Genomic DNA, 21001 nt, shown 5'->3' on the forward strand with positions numbered 1-21001 from the left:
TGCCGGGGGGGGGGGGGGGGGGGGTGATGATGTAGCCAGCGATAAGACCGAAATAAATCCAATCACCAGAGAACGTGTGACGGTCACCATAGCAACCACCGAGACAATGGCCCCCAATATTAGTTTCTTCTAGAAGTCAGTAACCCAGTATACCGTTTTGGTTACAATGAAAATCAGCCCTAATGTAGGCATGGGATAAAAAGCAACAACAGGCTTTGTAGAATAAACTCACAGGCTCCAAGAGAAACTAATAGGATATTGACAGATGTCAGTGTTAAAGACTGAGGAGAGGGCTACCGCTGTCTTGTGTAATTGGTTATATTGGGTCCATGTCATTAAAACAACAGCTAGTTGGAGAAATGAAGCTTTAGTTGAATGGATGCTAGAATATGATAGCCATAAAGCCACTGTTGGTAAAGAACAAAGTCATGTCTCCTAAAGCAGTGTTGGAAGTCTTTGAAACAGAAAACCCTTTAAAAAATATATATATTTCACTCAGGGTATTCCATTAATTTGGAGTCGACTGACTTCTACAGTGTCCCAAAGGCAAACTAAGCATTCTGGCTTTGAAGATTACATCTTTAAGTTGGACCAAATTCTCTTCTTAAACATTTGTTCAATTCTGATTTTGAGCCTCCATTACCAAAATATAAAATGGTGTGAAGCATGACATGAATATCAAACGAGGAAGTTAATTATTCACTTTTACCATGATTTATAGATTTATTTGTCTCTCTGTGACATGTGACCAGTTCCCAATAGGTGGGTTAACTGACAACGTCACAAAATCAATACACACCCCCCAATGGGGCAGAAGTCAGCGTGTTGTTGTGATTCTAGATGGCCAGACTGCTTGCAACAATGACAAGAAACTGCCATGTGGGGAATCGTAAGTGGCTCGGTTCATCTTGTTCTTGATTCCATGTCTTGTTCTGAGGTGTTTTGGCTGATTTCATGTCAATGCTAATATGGCAAAAATGTGTTAGCTATACGTATAACCAATAACTGGAATGATGTATTTGAGAGACAAGTGCTCATTGTGCATTTGTATTTATGTTTTCAATAAACATTGGAGACTAAATTTAGTTTGCATGCTGTCAACATTCTAAACCAACCCCATCTGTTTTGCCCTATAATTGCGCTGCTTGTGCACACCAACTTGTCTATAAGTATAAATGACCCTGCGCTAAGATGTTGATCCCTCTAAATCCCCGTCTAAAAAGTCTGGTATGCTGGTCTGCTCTACCTTGTGATGGCTATAAATGTAATCTGAGTTATAATTGATCCATATAATGGTGATAAATGGCTAAGTGCTGAAGCCCAGCCCATCCAGATGTGTGGTCCACCAATAGTAAGAGTATCCCTGGATTCCCACATTTGACACTCACATGAATTACACTCAACAGGTTGCTCTGGAAGGGCCTAGGGAGCCAACCTGCATGATCTAAGTTTACTGTCCAAACACAGGACGTGGTAATTGGGTATTGATGATGGCATGGCGAGTGAGTGAGGGGAGTGTGTGTATGTATGTGTGTGTGTGCAGGCTTGCATGTGTGTGCTTGCCTGCACTGGCGGTGTGTCCGTCTGTCTGTCCGTCCATCTGTCTGACCACGTGTGTGTCTGTGGGAGGTATGCTGTGTTGTAGCCAGGGCCAACTGCAGCAGGCATGGTAGGCATTCCTCCCTGGTGGTGAGTGTTGTTGTTGGCAGACAGGTCCTCCTGGATGGTGAGTGTTGTTGTTGGCAGACAGGTTCTCCTGGATGGTGAGTGTTGTTGTTGGCAGACAGGTCCTCCTGGATGGTGAGTGTTGTTGTTGGCAGACAGGTCCTCCTGGATGGTGAGTGTTGTTGTTGGCAGACAGGTCCTCCTGGATGGTGAGTGTTGTTGTTGGCAGACAGGTCCTCCTGGATGGTGAGTGTTGTTGTTGGCAGACAGGTCCTCCTGGATGGTGAGTGTTGTTGTTGGCAGACAGGTCCTCCTGGATGGTGAGTGTTGTTGTTGGCAGACAGGTCCTCCTGGATGGTGAGTGTTGTTGTTGGCAGACAGGTTCTCCTGGATGGTGAGTGTTGTTGTTGGCATACAGGTTCTCCTGGATGGTGAGTGTTGTTGTTGGCAGACAGGTCCTCCTGGATGGTGAGTGTTGTTGTTGGCAGACAGGTCCTCCTGGATGGTGAGTGTTGTTGTTGGCAGACAGGTCCTCCTGGATGGTGAGTGTTGTTGTTGGCAGACAGGTCCTCCTGGATGGTGAGTGTTGTTGTTGGCAGACAGGTCCTCCTGGATGGTGAGTGTTGTTGTTGGCAGACAGGTCCTCCTGGATGGTGAGTGTTGTTGTTGGCAGACAGGTCCTCCTGGATGGTGAGTGTTGTTGTTGGCATACAGGTTCTCCTGGATGGTGAGTGTTGTTGTTGGCAGACAGGTCCTCCTGGATGGTGAGTGTTATTGTTGACATACAGGTTCTCCACGTGCTGCAAGAAGGACCTCTTGTAAACAAGTCTGAAAACAAATAAGGAGAGGATAGGATGGATCAGCTATCCCATCTCTTAGCTGTCCTAGAGACACACACACACGCACGCACGCACGCACGCACGCACGCACGCACGCACGCACGCACACACACACACACACACACACACACACACACACACACACACACACACACACACACACACACACACACACACACACACACACAAAAACACACTGCACCATCACACCCACATTCCACTCATCCTGGATGTCACCCCCACCTGTTTTAATACTGTAAAAGCTCTAGTGTTACTGTGGTGGATGTTATTAGATATAGTGTTACATACCTGTGTATAATTTAAGTGCAGGAGGGTGTGTAGGAAAATTAACGACAAGGAAATATATGGACAGGTGATAATAGGACTGCTATGATAGTTAATACTGGGACTGGGTCCAGTACAGGGTGCAGAGGAGAGACAATGGAAAAGCCTCATTCCCAGTGCTATGATAGTGAATACTGGGATTGGGTCCAGTACAGGGTGCAGAGGAGAGACAATGGAAAAGCATCATTCCCAGTGCTATGATAGTGAATACTGGGATTGGGTCCAGTACAGGGTGCAGAGGAGAGACAATGGAAAAGCATCATTCCCAGTGCTATGATAGTGAATACTGGGACTGGGTCCAGTACAGGGTGCAGAGGAGAGACAATGGAAAAGCTTCATTCCCAGTGCTATGATAGTGAATACTGGGTCCAGTACAGGGTGCAGAGGAGAGACAATGGAAAAGCCTCATTCCCAGTGCTATGATAGTGAATACTGGGTCCAGTACAGGGTGCAGAGGAGAGACAATGGAAAAGCTTCATTCCCAGTGTTATGATAGTGAATACTGGGTCCAGTACAGGGTGCAGAGGAGAGACAATGGAAAAGCTTCATTCCCAGTGCTATGATAGTGAATACTGGGTCCAGTACAGGGTGCAGAGGAGAGACAATGGAAAAGCCTCATTCCCAGTGCTATGATAGTGAATACTGGGACTGGGTCCAGTACAGGGTGCAGAGGAGAGACAATGGAAAAGCTTCATTCCCAGTGCTATGATAGTGAATACTGGGTCCAGTACAGGGTGCAGAGGAGAGACAATGGAAAAGCCTCATTCCCAGTGCTATGATAGTGAATACTGGGTCCAGTACAGGGTGCAGAGGAGAGACAATGGAAAAGCCTCATTCCCAGTGCTATGATAGTGAATACTGGGTCCAGTACAGGGTGCAGAGGAGAGACAATGGAAAAGCTTCATTCCCAGTGCTATGATAGTGAATACTGGGTCCAGTACAGGGTGCAGAGGAGAGACAATGGAAAAGCTTCATTCCCAGTGCTATGATAGTGAATACTGGGACTGGGTCCAGTACAGGGTGCAGAGGAGAGACAATGGAAAAGCTTCATTCCCAGTGCTATGATAGTGAATACTGGGTCTAGTACAGGGTGCAGAGGAGAGACAATGGAAAAGCCTCATTCCCAGTGCTATGATAGTGAATACTAGGATTGAGTCCAGTACAGGGTGCAGAGGAGAGACAATGGAAAAGCCTCATTCCCAGTGCTATGATAGTGAATACTGGGATTGAGTCCAAGGTGCAGAGGAGAGACAATGGAAAAGCCTCATTCCCAGTGCTATGATAGTGAATACTGGGATTGAGTCCAGTACAGGGTGCAGAGGAGAGACAATGGAAAAGCTTCATTCCCAGTGCTATGATAGTGAATACTGGGATTGAGTCCAGTACAGGGTGCAGAGGAGAGACAATGGAAAAGCTTCATTCCCAGTGCTATGATAGTGAATACTGGGATTGAGTCCAGTACAGGGTGCAGAGGAGAGACAATGGAAAAGCTTAATTCCCAGTGCTATGATAGTGAATACTGGGTCCAGTACAGGGTGCAGAGGAGAGACAATGGAAAAGCTTCATTCCCAGTGCTATGATAGTGAATACTGGGTCCAGTACAGGGTGCAGAGGAGAGACAATGGAAAAGCTTCATTCCCAGTGCTATGATAGTGAATACTGGGTCCAGTACAGGGTGCAGAGGAGAGACAATGGAAAAGCATAATTCTCGGCACGTTCACAACTCTTTTATTATTTTGTTCTTCCACCGAAGCAGTCATCTATCAAACGGAAATTCACACATGAAGATACTTAAGTGTGTTTTAATGTTGTTTTGCAATGTAGCAGAAATCTTCAAAAAAATCTGATTCAAGCACCAGCACTCCTCCAAGAATATTCCTTGCATCTGAGCAAACAGAAGAAAGTCACAGCCAATTCTCTGCAGAGATAAAATCAATACATGAGAACAGAGAGTATCTTTTTACAGCAGCTTCACAGAGGATCCCCAGCGGTGGCTTAAGGTGATGGCTGTCCTTAATGACTTAATCCCAGGTTCAGTCTCTCTGGCTGTGGCCCTGCAGGCCCTGGATCTCTGTGTTCTCTCTCTCTCTCTGTGTTCTTTCTCTCTGAGCCCAATGCTGACCTCACTGTTTGGTTTCCAGGGGTTTCCGGGGGCCCGTGGGGCTTCGGCGGGGCCTTACTGCAGGGCGTGCTGAAATGCTGATGTGCAGGCCCTGGATCCACGGGGGAGCGCCGGCCCGGCTCCTGTTACCGGTGGGTTTAGTCACGCTCCCCTGATTTATGTGTGGAACGGTAGCGAGGGGAGAGCAAGGATTCCGGAATCAGAACATTGCCTACTAACCCCCCCCCCCTCTCTCTTCTCTTCTCCCCTGTCAATGGATTTCACCATTTTCACAGAGCACACTGACAGACACACATTCATACACATATTCTCACTTGTGCTCACACACACACACAAGCAAAACACGCACGCATGCACTTTCACGAACTTCTCAGAGAGGTGACCGTGTCACTTGAACATCCTGGCATTACATGTTGGACCCCCGGGTAAGATGCTTATCTGACATCTCATCATGTCATAATACAAACAACACACATCACCAAAACATGAGACCACATGCCAATGAAATACTATTATGGTCCATTTTTGAGGCATGGGATGCTTGGTTGCACTATTGGTCTGATACCTACTGCCAGTATGTGGCAACCAATGGCTATGTATCCAAGCATCTGTAACGGCATTGTCAGGAATGTGACACCTAGTCACAGGACCCCTGCAAACTTCAGATGTGAATCTTTAAAGTACGATGAATATTACAAATTTGACTTTACTTTGCTGGGGTGTGTTCATCTAAGATCACAGTTACTATGATAGACTGCAACATAGATGCACCTGCTCTTTCCATGACATAGACTGACAAGGTGAATCCAGGTGAAAGACATGATTCCTTATTGATGTCACTTGTTAAATCCCCTTCAATCAGTGTAGATGAAGTTAAATAAATAAATATAGATCAAGGGGAGGAGACAGGTTAAAGATTGGTTTTTAAGCCTCTATTCCATGCCCCAACAAGTTGAGGCTGTTGTGAGGGCAAAATGGGGGGGGGGGGGGTGGGGGGGTATTAGGAATGCTTGGTATACTCAGAGTATTTTCATATGAGACCACACAACAGGATCCTGGGTGTGTGGCAGGTCGTTTGTAAAGCCAGCACTTGTTGTAGCTGACATTTGCCTGGGTGGTGCTGCAGTTCGTCTGTTGTTTCACACTGTTTAGCGTTGATGGGGTGGAGGACCACCACTCAGGCTCTAGGCTGACCCTCAGTGCTCGGGGCAGGGAGACAGGTGGAGCACCCCCCCCCCCCACCCCACCCCCGCACACACACACCACACTTCCAGCCCGGGAGGCCATCCAGAGACCTCCAGCAGACTACCCTGTCGAGGTGGATTAGGCAAAGATCGCAACGACTCAGAGTTACGAGGGACAACAGCATGCAACAAGCCTGTGCCATAATAACTTACTTGTTTTGTATATGAATATTTACCTTATTCTAAGAGGGGGGAAATCTGAATAAACAAAAGTTTTGATGGTAACTTGGATATTAGCTTCAATGTAGGTGGTTCTAGCATCTTACTGCTAACGGAGACATAAGGGCGCTGCACACCCCTGTGGTGAATGTTAAACCACAGACACCTAGCATAAACAACGCTTAACCTTGGCTGTTTTATCCCCATGCCCACCCACAGTTTACAACAGTGGTGCGCTGAAACCGTAGCGCGAGCTAGGGTCCATCTGTAGCCAACCTCCCTAACTCGCTAATCAGCGTGCCCACTGATCACAGGCCCTGGCTCCAACACACTAGAAAGAACCTCTTCCCTGGCTCCAACCGAATTATCAAAACACAAACCCGGTAACGTTAAGCTATGACTTATACATCGCTTAAATAGTGCATCAACACACTGCCAGTGCCAGCGAGGAAAGACAACAGTCCTCAGTCTGCGTGAGTTCATTTTCCGGGTTCAGACATTGTTTTTATGAGACAGAGCTAAAGTGATTTGTAGCACCCTGGTCAGTTGACATTCTTAGTGAGTGAGGAGTTCATTTGGGGGGGGAATGCTTGTGTTTTAGTCATCTCTTCACGGTTCTCACATGAAGAAGTAATGAGGGTCAAGGAGAGGATGAGACATAGGAGGGATTGGAGAGGTCTGCAGTGCCCCTGTTGTGCTCTCAGTTCGGACACACCGAGGCCCCAGACGGACTGCTTGTATATCATCACTTTTTTGGGCCTACGCCTTTCAGAGGAACACCACAGAAGAATGTGCCTCTCCACACTGGACATATGTGGTCTGTGTAGGAATGGAGAATGGGCAATTTAAATATTTTTTATTGTCAAATACATCAGATAAGTGCAATTGTATCTTTGCCGATTCTAACTTCAGGTCTTGAGTTACGTTTTCTAAAAAGAGGTGGTCATGGTTTAAGATCTTAAGGTTCCTGTGGAATCATTGTACTTTTATTCCAAGTGACCCGTCACTCATACGTGCGTCACAACAAACAGACTCAAGGAGGGTCGTGTAGATGTTGTTATTGAACGGAGACCCTGTGATGTCATCTCACTGTGTGGACCCCAGGGGACCTGGATTCAATAACAACCTCCTGATGAGAGGTTTCTGACTGCCACACAGCTAGCCTCTTCTCACATACTACCCACTGGGCAAAAACTGGTTGAATCAATGTTGCTCCACGTAATTTCAACCCCAAAAATGGGTAAACTGATAGAATTTTGAAAAAAGTCATCAAAGTAAGGGAATTTCACCTTTTTACCTAAATCCAATGACATGGTGACATTTTTTGTTGATTTCATGAATTCACATTAGTTGATAACTCAACCAAATGTAAATCAAAACTAGACGTTGAACTGATGTCTGTGCCCAGTGGGTAGCTACCACCATGGTCCCAGAGGATCAGGTGGTAGTAGAGGACCACGATCTGAGAGAACCTACACTACTGTTCAAATGCTGATGCTCCAACTAGTCTAAAGAATGCCAGTTTTATTGCTTCTTTAATCAGGACAACAGTTTTGAGCTGTGCTAAAAAAAAACTGATTTTGAAATGATCAATTAGCTTTTAAAAATGATAAATTTAGATTAGCTAACACAATGTGCAATTGGATCACAGGAGTGGTGGTTGCTGATAATGGGCCTCTGTACGCCTATGTAGATATTCCATTAAGCTACAACAGTCATTTACAACATTAACAATGTCTACACTGTATTTCTGATCAATTTGATGTGATTTTAATGGACAAAAAAATGTGCTTTTCTTTCAAAAACAAGGACATTTCTAAGTGACCCCAAGCTTCTGAACGGTAGTGTATATCAAACTCAACCATCTTCTATGTCTACCTTCAGTCTCTTTGTAATATTACCCCATTGATTTGACCAAACAAAACGAACATGATGAATGAAAATGAAACATATTATTATTATTATCTTATTTTATCATTTAATCAGCATACAACTAGATTGAATGATAACTGTCTCCTTATGCTGCAACTGAAACTGGGTAACAATTTGGCTTGATCAATGAGGGACCCTATTCCATAATTCCCTAAGATTTGTATGGGGGTGGGAGAGTGGTGGTGTTGGTGTGGGGTTAAAGGGGCAGGAGGGCAACCTGTGTCAACACACTGGGGTCGTGCTGGGTTCAAGCCCCGAGAACCTGAAATCCTCTCCTCCTCCTCTTTCTCTCTTTCTTCCCTGCTCCTCATCAGATTTCAGCTAGATCAGCCTATATACATACACCCCACTGGGCCACAGTCCCGCCCTCCTCCAATCCCTTCCTCCCTCTGCCCCTGACATACAGTATGGAGGAGTGATTGATGCACACAAGGTCAAATCAGCACCTGTGACCTTTCTCTACAGTACGAAGACTGTCTTTGAATATGTTGCAATAGAGAGGAGACATCTGAAGGAGTCCATTCTGAACTCAGACTGGTCTTACCTCACCCCCAGCGACAGGTTATGTGACATTTTGCCAATGTACGGAAGGTGAAATCTTTCAGTATGAAACCAGAATGCATGGAATTCCAAGGCCTTACCCTGCATGACACACGAGCGATCATAGAAATGATTTGCACCTCCTGCTCTATATCACCTCAAACCATCCTCGTTCACTGTGGAGGTGAAGCTAGGGTTACATGTCAAATAACATAGCATTCCGATCAGCTTACCATACAGACACATAGACCATCTGCCTAATTGAGACAGTGCTAGAGGAAGAATGGTTTTATGTCAGAGTTGAAACGACCTCCTGAAAAAATGATGCATACCTGGGATATTGGGTCCAGCACTATACCATACCCCTTTAAAATATGGGACTTCTCTGTTTCCCATATCATTGCTCGGGAACACTGAGCCTGCTATCTGAATGTCACTTCTCGGTTGATTCTTCATTGAGGGCTTGATTCATGCTCTGGAACCAATAGAGATGAAGTGGCCTTTTAAACAGGCCAGCACACAGTCTTCTCAGCAGATTAACTCCTATTGATTTATCGAGATTTACCTCAGCTAAGAAAACAGCTGGCACAGGGACAAATCCCAGAGTTTGGCAAGGCATAAATCCAACAAAAGAAACCTGGCTCATTTGTTAAAAAGGATGCCTTTTGCTGTAAAGGAGCAGATAGTTCTAGAATTACCCGGCGTGTGATAAGGCCAGTGAGAAATACATCAACATCACACAGCAACGTTATATCATTCACCATTCACCAATTCTCCATAGAAGAGTTTAATGAGTGTAAATCTCGCTTGTTAAAAGAAAACACAGTTAAATGTGTTTTCTCTCTCTCTCTCTCTCAGTATCTTTCTCTCACACTCCTCAGTCACTGCTCTCTCTCTCTCTCTCTCTCTCTCTCTCTCTCTCTCTCTCTCTCTCTCTCTCTCTCAGTATCTTTCTCTCACACTCCTCAGTCACTGCCTCTCTCCTCTTGTTCAAATACAAAAAAATGCAAAAAATGAAGTGCGGGCAAAGAAAAACATTTGAATGTCAGCCACATGATCAGGCGAGAAGCTTGGGGCTCTGGCACAGACACTTCCCCAATGAGTCTCGATTGTGGGCTTAGGCATCACCTCATCCCCTCCCTGGTGCCTCCTGGCTGGATGTGTACATAGTTCTGACTATGGCGGGTCACACAGTAGTTTCCCCTGTGGATGGAGGCTGTATTAGACCCAGCTGTGGCTGTGTTAGGTGAGCCGGTGGGCCTTGTGTGTAATGATGTTACACGGCTGCTATCTGACAGATGTTTCCTCTTCTTCTCCTCCTCCTCCTCTCTCTCTCTCTCTTTCTTTTCCTCATTCTGACGCGCTGACTAGGTCTCCCTCTCCTCCCCTGACAATCCTTCCACACCTTGCTCCTCGGTGAGACCGGAACCTTCCACTGCGGCTCACAGGGTGGGCTCCGCTTGACTCATGGTGTTATAAAGAGGGGTCGTGACCCGGTCGTATGACTGCTTCCTGTTGTAGTTGAAGAGGTCTTCCGAGGCCTGGGGTGATCACAGGAGATACTACATCCGGTGGTTGAGGGCCTGTCACAGTAAAAGACATACATCAGTTGAACAGTAGCTGTTTTGGGACGTAGGGAGAGAGGGAAACAGAGAAAGTGGTGTTATTTATTGCTGTGAGGGCCAGAGGAAGATGGTGAAAGAGATGAGTTCACTTCATATAGAAAAGACTGAATACATTAAATAAAAAAACACTTTCATGAACTAACACTCACACTTGAGTCCCCACCCCTTTTTTGACCTTTTAGTGTGTGTACTTTACTTGATTTATTCTTTGGATATCACAACATGAAAGTTTTTTTAAATCACTGGAGGATGTCTTTAAAGGGAAAATGCACCCACTGATTTGGCCGCGTTTTTTTCCTTTTTCCTAAATGCTGGCGGCCATGACAGAAGCCAAACTTGGGGGTGTGGTTTGATGTGGGTGTTGCTTGGGTGTGTCATTGCCACCATCAAGACACACCCATCTGTCAACCCCCCCCCCCATACTATATTGTTATATTATGTTCTGCTAATATAACAATGTGCACCTTTCACCTTTCATCGTTATTCCCAGCTGATACAGATACTATGCCTGTTGGCATTTTGTCTGGTAAATGGGGCTGCTTTGGCAAACATGTCAGAGTGGCCATGCCTTCCTGTGTGGTGTCCCGTATACTACAGGAGTTTCCAGATCCTGGTGCAGAATACACACATTTTCTCCCACCCAATATTGACTGACAAGTAAAAGTTGTTTATAGTAAAATGTTAATGCCAGGTCTCTCTTCATTCAGGGACATCAGTATCAAGCACATTTATCAGTGTAGACTTCATCACATCATTCTTGCAAGTCTCCATGTACTGACTCCATACATGTTTCTGTGAACACACAGCTGTATTATTTGTAATCGCCTCGTGTGTTAAGTGCCAGCAGCTCATGTCTCTGTGAACACACAGCTGTATTATTTGTAATGACAATTAATCTTAATGGTTGTACAGTCGTCTCAAATAAAACTGTGAAGGACCTCGGCGTTACTCTGGACCCTGATCTCTCTTTTGAAGAACATATCAAGACCATTTCGAGGACAGCTTTTTTCCATCTACGTAACATTGCAAAAATCAGAAACTTTCTGTCCAAAAATGATGCAGAAAAATTAATCCATGCTTTTGTCACTTCTAGGTTAGACTACTGCAATGCTCTATTTTCCGGCTACCCGGATAAAGCACTAAATAAACTTCAGTTAGTGCTAAATACGGCTGCTAGAATCCTGACTAGAACCAAAAAATTTGATCATATTACTCCAGTGCTAGCCTCTCTACACTGGCTTCCTGTCAAAGCAAGGGCTGATTTCAAGGTTTTACTGCTAACCTACAAAGCATTACATGGGCTTGCTCCTACCTACCTCTCTGATTTGGTCCTGCCGTACATACCTATACGTACGCTACGGTCACAAGACGCAGGCCTCCTAATTGTCCCTAGAATTTCTAAGCAAACAGCTGGAGGCAGGGCTTTCTCCTATAGAGCTCCGTTTTTATGGAACGGTCTGCCTACCCATGTCAGAGACGCAAACTCGGTCTCAACCTTTAAGTCTTTACTGAAGACTCATCTCTTCAGTGGGTCATATGATTGAGTGTAGTCTGGCCCAGGAGTGGGAAGGTGAACGGAAAGGCTCTGGAGCAACGAACCGCCCTTGCTGTCTCTGCCTGGCCGGTTCCCCTTTTTCCACTGGGATTCTCTGCCTCTAAACCTGTTACGGGGGCTGAGTCACTGGCTTGCTGGGGCTCTCTCGTGCCGTCCCTGGGGGGGTGCGTCACCTGGGTGGGTTGATTCACTGTTGTGGTCGGCCTGTCTGGGTTTCCCCCCTTGGGTTGTACCGTGTCGGAGATCTTTGTGGGCTATACTCGGCCTTGTCTCAGGATGGTAAGTTGGTGGTTGAAGATTTCCCTCTAGTGGTGTGGGGGCTGTGCTTTGGCAAAGTGGGTGGGGTTATATCCTTCCTGTTTGGCCCTGTCCGGGGTGTCCTCGGATGGGGCCACAGTGTCTCCTGACCCCTCCTGTCTCAGCCTCCAGTATTTATGCTGCAGTAGTTTATGTGTCGGGGGGCTAGGGTCAGTTTGTTTATCTGGAGTACTTCTCCTGTCCTATTCGGTGTCCTGTGTAAATCTAAGTGTGCGTTCTCTAATTCTCTCCTTCTCTCCTTCTTTCTCTCTCTCGGAGGACCTGAGCCCTAGAACCATGCCCCAGGACTACCTGACATGATGACTCCTTGCTGTCCCCAGTCCACCTGGCCATGCTGCTGCTCCAGTTTCAACTGGCCTGGGCCCTAGGACCATGTCCCAGGACTACCTGACATGAGGACTCCTTGCTGTCCCCAGTCCACCTGGCCATGCTCCTGCTCCAGTTTCAACTGTTCTGCCTTACTATTATTCAACCATGCTGGACCTGAGCCCTAGGACCGTGCCCCAGGACTACCTGACATGATGGCTCCTTGCTGTCCCCAGTCCACCTGACTGTGCTGCTGCTCCAGTTTCAACTGTTCTGCCTTATTATTATTTGACCATGCTGGTCATTTATGAACATTTGAACATCTTGGTCATTTTCTGTTATAATCTCTACCCGGCACAGCCAGAAGAGGACTGGCCACCCCACATAGCCCGGTTCCTCTCTAGGTTTCTTCCTAGGTTTTGGCCTTTCTAGGGAGTTTTTCCTAGCCACCGTGCTTTTACACCTGCATTGTTTGCTGTTTGGGGTTTTAGGCTGGGTTTCTGTACAGCACTTTGAGATATCAGCTGATGTACGAAGGGCTATATAAATAAATTTGATTTGATTTGATTTAATCGCCTCGTGTGTTAAGTGCCAGCAGCTCATGTTTCTGTGAACACACAGCTGTATTATTTGTAATCGCCTCGTGTGTTAAGTGCCAGCAGCTCATGTTTCTGTGAACACACAGCTGTATTATTTGTAATCGCCTCGTGTGTTAAGTGCCAGCAGCTCATGTTTCTGTGAACACACAGCTGTATTATTTGTAATCGCCTCGTGTGTTAAGTGCCAGCAGCTCATGTTTCTGTGAACACACAGCTGTATTATTTGTAATCGCCTCGTGTGTTAAGTGCCAGCAGCTCATGTCTCTGTGAACACATACACACAATCACTGTTCTATTACCAATGGCAGTTAGGGATAGGTGATATCTGAACAGGTCAGACATAGCGTACCTAAATCTGTTCTCCCCATGTACGACCACTGGTGAGCAGACAAGAAGTGCGGCTGGAGGTGAGGTCTTTTGCCCGGCAGCGCCCCATTGACAGGCATAGCAGCGTATATCAGCTCCTCGCCCCTTATCAAAAGATACTGATCGATCACACACAAACACACTGATTACATTATCAATGGTGGTTATGATTAGCTTGATGGAACCAACCTGATCCCTGCATTCACCTTTCTATTTAACTTCAGATGTGAAGCTGATTCTATGTTTTACAGATGTAGACTGACTGGCTCAGGATTCTATTAGATTCAGGCCGAAGACGCTGTCACACTATGCAACCAACTGTGACATGTTTTGCTATATCCCTGGGTTGGTTTGAGTTTGTTGCTGCTAGTTTGTACACTGCTGTAGTCAGAAATGAGTTGTCTGGTACCACAATATGTATTTCTCCCCTAGACATGGGTTGCACCTCGGAGTCTAATGTGACTGTTTCTGAAACAGTGTTTCATCTAAATTCCACTAACTTAGAAATGCATGGAAATACGATGACATTGCTAAAGTATGAAAATAATTTGTAGGAAACAACTTTGCCATATTATGATGTTGTCAAATTTACTTTAGAGAGATGTCATTACTGTTACTAGCAAAGTTTGTCAAAAATAGCTAGTAATGCTAATGTTAGCATGCTAAAATGTAGTGGTGTCTTCAATCTTAGTTAGCTGTCTAAAGTCAATGTGGCGACATTACAATCATGAAAAAAGGTTTTCTTACTAATTTCGTTTTTTGAAATGTTTTACAATGCAAATCTGCATTGTATTGAGGTAGGCTAACGCTATGCTAGCGATGATAGTGATAACGAGTCTCAAAATATACAAAACCAGACACATAACCAGCAGACTAGCTATCGGTATACTCGCCACCACTGGGGACCAACGGACTCCCAACCACCTATTCCGCATTATAGGGTCCTTCGGCAGGGCATGCAAACTAGCTGTCTGTGCATCCTACTGGAAGCATTAAGTGCATGGTCAATCCGTATAGGGCTTTTCAGTCAAAAACATCTGATCTTTTGAACGCGTTGGGGGCAATGAAACAACGGAACCCCATTCAATGAAATGAAGCGAAGTGGGCAGAGGGGCCAGTTGCACGTAGAGCTTGGTAAAAGGGGCAAGACTTGTTAACATAATTGTAATCCAAACACAACCTTAATTTACTTGTTGAGACACACTAAAGTTTTTAGTAGAGGGTCTGAAATGTCATATTCAAACAATTGTTATTCAAACACCTTTACAACCTGATGAGAATTTAAGTTTTCTTTATTTTTCCTGTGAATGATAGTTCTGACCTACACATGGCCTACCGACAACTGCCATGCGCCGATTTAGGCTTATTTTTAAATCAGGAGCTGACAAGGATGGGGCATCAGCGTCCCCAGAGATCTTATAAATCTGAGCAGTTTACCGGATGGTAAAAATGGGCCGTTCTCAGTCTCCAAACTGCCTAATCCCAGCACTTCCTCTCCTCCGCTCCTCTCCCCCAGCCCACAGTGTAATGCATTTTCTGTAACTAACAGCCGTTGTTTCCCGATTGTCACGCTCCCATCCCTTTCTCCAGGAATGTGTATGTCTGTGTGTGTATGCAGGAGGGGAGAAGAGGGGCCATTGGTCTCTGGGGCGCAGGGCTCTCTTCTAGTCTTGGAGCCATGGACACCGAGGCCAAAGTGAGAGAGAGACAGAGAGAGGGAGAGAGCAAGAGACAGAGAGAGAGGAGGGGGGAGCGACAGAGTGAGAGAGAGAGCGAGGCTAGGAGCTGGCAGAGTATCTGGATAAGCCATTACATTTTACACCACAAATCTCCCCTCCTCCTCCCTCCATCCCCAGCTCTGTGATGACTCTGGCAGGCATGGTGCTGTAACTGGGCCCCGTCACGCCTAGCCCCCCCCTCTCCTGGTTGAACAACCACCTCAGTGAAAGACGGACACTCGGATGTCAAGTCCTCTCCTGCTGGCAGCGTCCGGTGCCTTTCAACAGCCTTTAGGGCGTTTAATTAAGCATGTCCCTTATCTGCCCAGAGCCTGATAAACACAGAGCCTCAGGACCTGCAGGGACCACACTTGGTACAGTACTGTAGGCACAACAGCACACCATGAGGACATTCTGCAGTTAACCCTAAATACCATTCTGATGATTTCTCCCATGTGTTCCCATTATCCTCAATCATTATGTGAGCATGCTACTGTCATAATGTTTGTGTTAAAAACAGCAATTCTTTCAGATCAGTGTTTTCCAGTTTCTCTGTACTTAAAGCTCTTGTCTTAGTGTGGTACTGGTGGCAGTGTGGAGTGTAGTCCAGTCAATATGTTATGTCTACAGAGGGCGTGAGCAGGCTGTCTGACCCCTCAAGAGCCCTGGCGCTTTTGGGGATCATCACAGGTCCAGACCTCTCTGTCCCGCCAGCCCAGGGGATGGGGGATGATTCTGGGTGTACGGGGAACCCTGTGACCCTCAGCCTGGGTCGGGTGTCAGGGGTTCACACTCTGGGGAACACAACCTGACCCCCTGTCTCGTTACACATGGGGCTCCACTCCAAGGCCACGTTCAGTGCCACCACACTGCCCAAACCATGTGTGTATGTGTGTTTGAGAGAGGGAGGGAGCGATAGAGAGGGCCGTTAATGGGAGACAAAAGCTGAGCGGTGTGAGTTCAGTGGGACTAATTCCACTTTAGTTCAAGTCTAGGGGTAAATACATTGGGAATGAGTCAATGCTGGCGAGCCAAAGTGTGACTAATTGCTCAGGGTCAATAACTCCGGGCCTGATTCTGGCTGGTTTCAGACCCAAAAACAACCCTGATGTGCTGGTGTGAGCATGGGAGGGCAGGACTCTGTGTCTGGAACAAAACAGTGGAGATGAATCAATCATCGGCTCAACATTCTGTTCTGGCTCTATTGTTCAAAAGCCCACTAAAAAGGATTGGTCGGCGACTCTGGGTGAAGGCGAGTGGAGTAAGGAACCATATGAAGGGAGCTACAATAGAAAACACAGCTTTTTGCTGATGGAGGCCAGGGCTCAGGCAGGTCTGTGGGGGCAAATGCTATTCAACCACAGGTGGTTGCTGCCATTTCAGCCAAGTGCTTATTTTGTTTATCACAAAATACTGTGTTCCTTCACAAAAGCCAAGGCCAAAAGAAAATGCCAACTACTCTGCTCTACTGGGCCTGTAAAAAAAAAGCTAATCATTGCAAAAATGTTCCATGCCTGTGAACATTTTCCATGCCTGTGTTTCAGGAAGCTCCACACAGGTATGATCCGACACGGCTTACCGAATCACAATAGCCTGCTCTAACAGAAAAAAGGACATCTGCTTTGTCTGTTCCACCCAGAAAATAACAGTGTCCAGGGCTGTTGTACCCAGGCTGAATAAAGCCTCCCCTCTCCTCTTGTATATTTTAGTCATTTATCCAGAGCAACTTACAGGAGCAATTATGGTTAAGTGCCTTGCCCACCTTTTGATTACTGGCCCAATGTTCTTAACCTCTAGGCTACCTGCCATCCCCTGCTACTTCTCTCCCTCTCCCAGCGACAGTCTGATAGGGGCTAGGGAGAGAGCGATTGGAGCTAGGGAGGGAGCGATAGGAGCTAGGGAGAGAGCGATTGGAGCTAGGGAGGGAGCGTCCCTCAATAACACACCCAAGCCCAAACAGTGGCGTGTTGCTTGGCTAAGCTATATTTCCTCTCCAGCCAACCCAGCATCTGTTTGTACGAGCTACTGTCCTGTTATCCCAGGCTCTCTGACACCCTGCTCGATCAATTGTTATTTACTCACCCAGGGCAAAGAACCCTTAAAGGGGGGGGGATGCTAATGACTATCCTCTCTCTTCAAAGTAGGCCACTGATAGAGAAAGTGTGTGTACGGGGGGGGGGGTAGTGTGATGACAAAATGCATCCTGGACCAACACCTCTATTGTTTGTGTGATTAGCGGAGGCAAAATGAGGTGTGAACAGAGGAAATCCAGGTGCACCAGTGTGTGTACAAGTGTTTAGTACCCCAATGTGGTCCACACTGTACCTCAACAGAGCAACAGAGCAAAAGGCACAATATTTGTGGCTGTGGTCTTTGTTCATCACCAGACAGAGAACTCCATGGTCATCTCATTTCTGTTTATCTGTTGACCATAGTGGAGACTATATAAAATAAGTAAATGACATCATTTGGACACACACCAAAGGTTTTTACATAACAAGTTTAATGATTAAATATCATTACATATTCTACAACTCTCAAAGTAAATATTCTATAATTGCCATTGCATCCCAATCCCAAAAGGAGTTTTTATTTGCTTTATTTTTTTATTTTATTTCACCTTTATTTAACCAGGTAGGCAAGTTGAGAACAAGTTCTCATTTACAATTGCGACCTGGCCAAGATAAAGCAAAGCAGTTCGACACATACAACGACACAGAGTTATACATGGAGTAAAACAAACATACAGTCAATAATACAGTATAAACAAGTCTATATATGATGTGAGCAAATGAGGTGAGATAAGGGAGGTAAAGGCAAAAAAGGCCATGGTGGCAAAGTAAATACAATATAGCAAGTAAAACACTGGAATGGTAGATTTGCAATGGAAGAATGTGCAAAGTATAAATAAAAATAATGGAGTGCAAAGGAGCAAAATTAATTAATTAATTAAATACAGTAGGGAAAGAGGTAGTTATTTGGGCTAAATTATAGGTGGGCTATGTACATGTGCAGTAATCTGTGAGCTGCTCTGACAGTTGGTGCTTAAAGCTAGTGAGGGAGATAAGTGTTTCCAGTTTCAGAGATTTTTGTAGTTCGTTCCAGTCATTGGCAGCAGAGAACTGGAAGGAGAGGCGGCCAAAGAAAGAATTGGTTTTGGGGGTGACTAGAGAGATATACCTGCTGGAGCGTGTGCTACAGGTGGGAGATGCTATGGTGACCAGCGAGCTGAGATAAGGGGGGACTTTACCTACCATGGTCTTGTAGATGACATGGAGCCAGTGGGTTTGGCGACGAGTATGAAGCATGGGCCAGCCAACGAGAGCGTACAGGTCGCAATGGTGGGTAGTATATGGGGCTTTGGTGACAAAACGGATTGCACCGTGATAGACTGCATCCAATTTGTTGAGTAGGGTAGTTAGGCTAGTTAACAGCTACTGTATATTACCGCGGGTTCTCGCTGTGCTGATGTCAACGACCAGGGCCAGATAGGGCCGTAGAGGCCAGGTTAGGGCCAGGGATCCAGGAGCAGAGAGTAAACAACAGTGGCAGTGGGTCTCCCTGCTGGGTTGATTATTGGAGTGCAGTAAAAAGGCCTGCTCATTGCCTAGACAGAGACAGCACATCTGGGGCTCAGCTCAGCACCGCTCACCTGGGCATCTGCACTGGTTGGTATACACTTTAAATGGAGGCAGCAGTAGAACAAACTATTTATGGTTCAGTAAAAAGACTGCACAGGATGTATCATAACCAGTGACTGAAAACAGAGAGGTAGGCCTACACCTTCGGTATGTTTACCAGCTATATTTAAATCAGGAAAAACAAGGAAAAACGAGACCAAGACCACATGCCTTTTGCTCTGTTGTGCTTCATGGTCAACCAGCCACAGATGTTACAGCTTCTCCTGCAAATGTGTTAATGAACAAAACCCGAAGGACCTAATAACACCTTGGGCAGGGGAAACAAACAATCCCACATGCAGTACGCTGCTCCTTCCAAAGTGAGTATGTTTTATCTGCACAGGCACAATGTTTGTGGCTGTGGTGGTCTTTGTTCATCACCAGACAGAGAACTCCATGGTCAACTCATTTCTGTTTATCTGTTGACCATAGTGGAGACTATATAAAATAAGACAATTTAACTGACTTTTAGGAGCAACAATACTCTGATCTCTTGATTGATACATTTTTCCATCACCAAAACTCCTTATGGATAGCTGATAGTTTCCCCGTGAGAGGCTCACACTGAGGAAAATAAGTTGAGTGAATCAATGATCAGAGAAATTGAGTTTAATGAACAGAAGAACGTTGTGCTGTGTGGAACAGGCAAAGCTTTGCCTCGGTTTTGAGCTGTTAACATGTTTGTGTGATTGGATTCGTACTTTGTCACACAGCACCCTCTTCTGGTGAAAAGGGAGCAGTTGAAATCAGAGAAATTTAAGTTAGGTATCCAACAAATCTGCTTCTGTCCAATCCATTCCACAAGTACAATAGGAACTAGTATCAAATCTAAAAACGAGTATCAAATCTAGAAACATGTTACAGACGGGGGTATATGTACCCCATATACTGGAGGTAGGCCGTTGTTCAATCTAGGACTATGTGGAGGAGAAGAAAAACAAACTGAGCACTGAACGCAGAACAAGACAACTTGGTCCATTCAAAATGAATGTATTTAACTAGGCAAGTCAGTTAAAGAACAAATTCTTATTTACAATGACGGCCTAAACCAAGACGACGCTGGGCCAACTGTGGGCCGCTCTATGGGACTCCCAATCACGTCCGATTGTGATTCAGCCTGGAATCAAAACAGGGTCTGTAGTGACAACTCTAGCACTGAGATGCAGTGTCTTAGACCACTGCCCCCACCCGGGAGCCTACAATAGACATGTTTACAATAAAAGTACACAGAACAAAAATATAAAACACAAACTGCAACAATTTTACTGAGTTACAGTTCATAGAAGTAAATCAATTGAAATAAATGCATTAGGGCCTAATCTACAGATTTCACATGACTGGGCAGTGGGCAGCCATGGGTGGACCTGGGAGGGCATAGGCCCACTCACAGGGGAGTCAGGCACAGCCAATCAGAACCCCACAAAAGGGCTTTATAAGACAGAAGTGTACCGGTATCATCAGCTGTCCAGGTGGCTGGTCTCAAGATGATCCGGTAGGTGAAGATTCTCTAAAATATTGGAGGCAGCTTATGGTATAGAAATTAACAAATTCTCAGGCAATAGCTCTGGTGGAAATTTCTGCAGTCAGCACGCCAATTGCACTCAAAACTTGAGACATCTGTAGCATTGGGTTGTGACAAAACGGCATTTTAGAGTGGCAGTTTGTCCCCAGCACAAGGTGCACCTGTGTAATGATCATGCTGTTTAATCAGTCTCTTGATACACACCACCCTTCTGGTGGATGGATTATCTTGGTAAAGGAGAAATGCTCACTACAGGGATGTAAACAAAATTGTGCACAAAATGAGAGCCTGTAGGTATGGAACATTCTGGGATCTTATATTTAAGCTCATGAATCATGAGACCAACACTTACCATGTTGCGTTTATATTTTTCTTCAGTGTAAGTCCTTTGCTTTGTCAACAGCTGAACAGACTCATGGTTTTTGTTGCGTTTATATTTTTCTTCAGTGTATGTCCTTTGCTTTGT

At 45.6% G+C, this 21001-nt stretch overlaps 1 long non-coding RNA gene across 2 annotated transcripts; it reads left to right on the forward strand.

The window, feature by feature from the left end:
• Positions 1-829: 829 nt before the first annotated feature.
• LOC123995858 lies at positions 830-10612 on the forward strand. Of its 2 annotated transcripts, XR_006831900.1 has the most exons (5): positions 830-889; positions 4991-5102; positions 5247-5396; positions 8184-8215; positions 10218-10612. It is a non-coding gene; the product is annotated as an uncharacterized LOC123995858 (long non-coding RNA). The 2 variants fall into 2 exon arrangements; XR_006831901.1 differs by lacking the exon at positions 8184-8215.
• Positions 10613-21001: the final 10389 nt, after the last annotated feature.

The sequence above is a fragment of the Oncorhynchus gorbuscha genome, linkage group LG14 (assembly GCF_021184085.1).
Source record: "Oncorhynchus gorbuscha isolate QuinsamMale2020 ecotype Even-year linkage group LG14, OgorEven_v1.0, whole genome shotgun sequence".
Taxonomy (NCBI): Eukaryota; Metazoa; Chordata; class Actinopteri; order Salmoniformes; family Salmonidae; genus Oncorhynchus; species Oncorhynchus gorbuscha.